Raw genomic sequence first — 5,981 nt, forward strand, 5'->3', positions numbered from 1 at the left:
TGGAAAATGGCTGCAATGAAACAAAGAGTGAAAAATTTAAAGGGGTCTGAATACTTTCCGTACCCACTGTAAATCTATGTATTTACTCCAGTTAATGGATCAGTCTGAGATGGATGAGAATGTATATGTAAGTGTGATTGTCTCAATGAGTTTAGGAGGGAAAGGAATACATCATCCGCAAAATCCACAAATATACCTCTGAAGATTAAAGCTGGGAGAAGCATGATCATTTGTCCTGACAGAATTGTACAAGATGTTATTCCAGTCCATGAAAGAGTTTCCAAATCCAGATTAATGTAAAGTGGTGAATAGAAATGACCACACATTGACAAATGTGTCCAAATGGACGTCACCTTCAGTGCAACACTCACCATAAAAATGAAAACATCGTCAGCCTAACCTTGGATTTCCCACCAGCCTGACTTCAGACCTCATTCCATAAACCATATGTGTGCACAGATGGAAACAACAGAAGGCTGTTAATGGAGGATACTGCATAACTGTCTGAGTGCAGAGACATCCAGCACGAGATAGCCTGTGATGCTACACATAAGCAGAAGGTCAGTTGTTATCATTAAATTGTTCTTGCAACATGTCCTTGAGCAAACTTATTTATTACTCTTATTTGCCCCTGTTACAAAACTTTCCTTCATACGAAGACGATTGTAGCTGGTAAATGGAGAATGGAGAAGAAAGTGAGGTAGAGAACGTTGGACCGCACAGCACAGCCATTCATCAACCTGTTAGTGCATCCAGGCCAGCAGTGTTCCACGCCGGCTGTCTGCTTCAAGACAAATGACCCCAGACTGGTTTCTTACCCTTGTATTGCCCCGGGAATTCAGACACAATATTTAAAACCTTACTGCAGCAATGTTACCTGCATGTTGCTCCAACAGACCACTGAAAGATAACTGCAGTTATTTCTCATCTGCTGTCACCTTGTAGATGGATGTAAGTACCTCACAGGTCCGTGTATTTGGTGGCCAACGGATTTTCATTTTGAAATCAACAAACGGCCAGTTTCCCAATTACCTTTAGCAAATATGGAAACAAAAAAGAGAAAAGTTGGCATATTCCAGTCTTTAACTTTCTGTTTCAAACCCAAACCCCAATCTCTTCTCAACCCTCGTGTTGTCTTCCCGTCAACCATGAATCTCTATTATCACTTTTTCTCACATTTTTGTCACTTTTGTTATTGCTGTGGCTGCTTTTTTTATGTTTTTTCCAAAGTTATTTAATATTTCTAATGCTGACATTTTCATGGCTTATTTCAAAAGCCCGTTTTTTGTGACAAATTTGACTCGAGGACAACATGGGGGTGAAACCTAACCAAGTAGTTTTGGTGCCTGAACCTAATTCAGAAGGCAACCGATTCATGACAGCCACCCTGAACGCTTCACTTCCCATGGGGGACACAGAATCTGATGGGTCACAGAGTTTGGTGTCACACCACCTTTTGTGTGTGTGTGTGTGTGTGTGTGTGTGTGTGTGTGTGTGTAAATAGAAAAGAAATTGCTTTGGACTTTTAATTTTCACTTTAGGGATTTATGGCTTAGACTACTGCTGTTCATGTGTAGAGGTTATTTTTTTCATTTGTCTGTGATTTGTCCTCAGACCTGCTGTACTTTCCTATGGTAAGTACTATGGGATCAGGCCAGAGAGAGTTTTATCTGGCATTATTCCTACAGGAGATGCTGGCAGAACACAGACACAATACTCAGAGGCAGCCTTACCTTCACACTCCTTCTACATACATGTTTTGTTAAAAATGAATCTAGGTTTCCTGTTGTATTTCTTAAAAACCTGCACAGAACCATGTGATTGAGAGAATGTGGTCGGAGGTGAATGCCACTATAAAGAAGCAGTATACTTCCGAAAATAACATTCATTACAGAGAAAACCGTAAAAGTGGTTTCAGTCCATAAACTGCTCTAACAACGCAGTAACTCTGATTGTTTCCAATGAGTACACAGCACTTACAATCTTTATTTCTTTGTAAAGTCTGTTTTAAATGTAACTGTCATGTCGAGAGCTTTTGTCTAAAAACCAAGCTCATCAGATCACAAGAAAGAGCAATACATCAGTTAATCTGTTTTAACTACTTCCTTCATAAACTCTTCTTTTAAGAGGTCCAACTGTCGTAAGGAGTTTACATGATTTACATGATTTACTCTGTTAAGTCCACTGCCACAGGCTGATTTCCAATATCAGAATGAAATCCTGAGAGTCTTGCTAAAGTAATGGGTTGTTGCCTCAGTTCTTTGGTGCAAGGCGGTCCTAAAACTCCATCTGAGTCAGTATTTTTTTGTGCCTTTGACCTTCTGAAAAAATCTAACGTAACCAGTTAACGCTAGCGGTAGTTTGGTTGAATTTTATAAAACAAATTTAGTTTTCTTTCCAATTTGTGACCCTGCAAAATGTCTTTACATATTATGACAGAGTCTTTAGATTTGATTGTCTTGGTTAGTGTTCATAAAAGATCATGGAAATGGTGAAAAAATCCAATGTTAGGCAGCAGGATGTAAAGAGTAATCTGTGTTGCTGGACGTCCAATAACTCACCCTAACCTCCTCCCTGAGAGGCTTTGCAGCGCTGTAAATGGAACAGAATCTCATTCAGAAGCATCAACATGGACCACACCACCTTGCTCCCCATGAGGTTGTGGTGCCGAGTGACTCTTGAGGCAGGTTGGCGAGCTGCTTTATTGCTGTCGAAATGAACAGCAATTCCTTTGAGGACTTGAGGCATTAGCTAATAACAAAATGTACAACATTTTCTCTTATCCCTACTGGTGCATTTCCATTAAGTGAGTTTGCAGCTTTTAATCAGTAACTCAGATTTTTTTGCCTCCGCTCCAATACTTTGGAGATTAATGTAATTTATTGACAGTGCTCAGACCATTAAATCCCATTTAAAAAGTGTCATTCCAGATTACCCGCAGAACACTCCATTAACAATTTCCACAGGGACTACGGCAGTAGTCCAATTAAAAACTGGGGACCATGGGGTCATTTTTAGCCACACTAGTCCACCAATCTGGCAAGACTCAGTTATCTCAACATACAGATTTGGATGGACTTTTGTACATTTATACTTGATGCCCTCAGGAGGAATCAGATCGTAGCCGGTTTGACCCGATAGATTGGATGACATGGGGGCCGAAATGAAAGTGGTTCTGCATCAAGACGCTTTCACAGCCAGTGTTTTCCTGGGTAACAAGCTCCGTGGATGTAGTCGAGATGATGATCAGACGCCTGGCTGAAGACCAGACGGCAGCTAGGAGCCAGCAGCTAGGAGCTAGCAGGGACCAGGGTAGGGGAATTTAAACAATGTCTGAGCTGAAAACGCATCTTGTTGTCACGTAAGGGCTGTGTTCGTGTTGCACAGACATTTTAACTGCAGTTTATGTCCCAAAAATGTTCCCAGTAAACCGCCGTTTTAGCCGAGTGGAAGCTCCTACACGTTGCTGCAGCTACTCCGTGTTGCCTGCACTGTTTCGGTCGGGGGGGTTTCAATCAAAAGTACTCCATGTTTATGACGATCAAGATTAATGTAAAAAAATGGCCGGCGTTTTCCTTTAATCTTGACAAAACTGCGTATTAGAAAATGACTTGGGTTGTTCACAAAGACATTCCATAGGGACAGCCCTGCCCTGACAGATCTCTTAGGCTGCGTTCAGACCTGCGACACAGGTCTTTCCATTCATTTTGAATGGGAGCAGCGAGTACAGCAGAAACAATAAAACAAATGGAGACGGTGTCTCAACCGTCACTTGTCACAACAATATAGTTCCCACTTCAGGGGACTGAAATGAGACTGCTGCTATTTGATCTCATACAAAATAAGTTAGCATTAATTTTGGTTCGTCAGTCAAAGTCTGCCAAGCAGCCAGTTTTGGATAAACCCACTGCAAAGACAAAGAAGGACCTGGACTGTCTCATTGCACCAGAATGAGAATGGACCTTATCTGAAGGAGCTTCTCTTTGGAAAGCTCCTCAAGCCTTTCATTTCCTGCTTGTTGTTTATCCCTTTATTTAACCTTGTCACCATTTGCACATTCCATCTTCCTTTAGTTTATTGCACCTTCGTCGAGCCAATACGTTCTGTCACTTCCTGTTATCCGTGGCATTTCTTGTGCTTATTTTTCTTTTCTTCAGTTGGGTCTGTCGCAGGCCTCCTTTTCCCCCTCCTTTCACCATTTACTCCGCCTTTGTATCTGGATTGAAGTGCCTTCCCATTTTTCTTACTTTTTCTCTGCCTTTTGGCAGATAATTGCAGTCATGGGTTCAACCCTTAGGCAGTCTACATGGGACTGTTAAATGTGCAGCTAAGCACTTAAAGACGCATTATGAATCAATTAGAACTTGAACTGCTGTGGCCTTAAAAATACGCTAATGCTACGTTTTGGTTTAAAACGAACATCTTTTGCTACGTTCACACCCCTCATTCCCACTGCTCTGGGGTTCCCGAGCCCCTCAACCGGAGACATCAGACCCGGTTTGGTTTGGAATCTGCGGGGTTGTGTTGCAGTCTCAACGGCCGCATGCGGAGACCTTTGGCAACACAGACACCAACGCCAATGTTTCTCCGCCTGATTGGGTCGTATCGGCCATGACGTCTCTTTCCCTGAGACTAAGCTCCTAATGTTACCACGGCAACGGGAGGAGTGTACATGCTGCCTTCTGCTGGCTTTTTGCCTCAAAACTCATCTTAAAAACCAAAACGTAGGGATGTAGTGGGAGCCTAGAGGAGAGGACACTCAGGAACTTGAAATGATTAGCAACATTTTGTGCAGTGAGTCCACAGTGTAAATAAATGCCGTGGTGCATCGATCAAGCAGCACCAGGGAAGAAAATCAGACCCAAGCACCCACATCTGCATCAGAAGTCGGGTTTCTGCAGAGTTCAATCATTTCTGGGGACAAAAAGCAACATTTCCCTCGGTGTTTTAGCCTCGCAGTGAGGAAGTGGTTCACCATCCTTAGATCATGTGAAAATTACAATATTTCTGCATAATGAGCAGCGGTGGAAGAAGTATTCTACTTGCTGTTGAAGTATCAATTATTGCTGGATTTCTGACGTACTTCACGTAGGGGGTCACTCTGTTGTTCTTCTTCCACACAGGGCGAGATAATTCATTTCTTTCCACAGATTCCCTCTTTTATGATTCATTATATTTGCATTTTATGTATTATTATGTATATTTGCTTTTCTCAGCAACAGTTTGTGGAGGAGATAAATGACTGGAGGACAACAAAGCTTTGTCTTCTCTCCCATGGTTGCATCTGTTATATGAGCATTGCAAAAAATTAAACACATTTTTCATGTTTCCTGTTCTCTATTATTTGCGTTTTCCTACATTATTTTTCTTTCGATGTCTTCTTGACATGAATCTTTTTATGCTATCTACTGCAGCTGAAAAACTATTTCCTCTCATTCATTTTGATGTCCTTCCTTCGCTCTTTGTTTCCATCTCTGTCAGCAGATGTCTCAGTCCCCTCTTCTTCCCCTCTCCTCCTTTACTCTCTGTCATTTCTTTCTCCATCACTCCCTTTTGTTCCTATCTGTCTGCCCGCAGACACGCAGCTCGTTCATTCTTCTTACTTAGCCGTGACTCGGAGTCTAGTTTAAGAAGAACCATCCATCAAACATCTCTCCTGTTTACCCTCCATCTTCTTTCACTTTTTGTAATTCTTGTGGTTCCAGTCCCCATGTGGGCGTCGTCTCTCTGACAGCCTCAGGCATGTATTTCCTTCTCTTTCCTGAAAATGTGCATCTAAGTGAGACCTGCTGACAGAACACAAGGCAGTCATTGATTGAGCTGCTGTTATTTGACGACGTTACTAAACTGGCTGAACCGCGCTGAAGACGTTCTGATCGCTGCTTCTTCAGACTCAATATTTTCTGTTTTGATTTCCTTTAACGCAGAAGGTTTTTCATTTTTATCTGAAGGGCTGACCCTTCCTCGGTTCCCATTCACAG

Source organism: Etheostoma cragini, chromosome 7, assembly GCF_013103735.1.
Source record: "Etheostoma cragini isolate CJK2018 chromosome 7, CSU_Ecrag_1.0, whole genome shotgun sequence".
NCBI classification, from domain to species: domain Eukaryota; kingdom Metazoa; phylum Chordata; class Actinopteri; order Perciformes; family Percidae; genus Etheostoma; species Etheostoma cragini.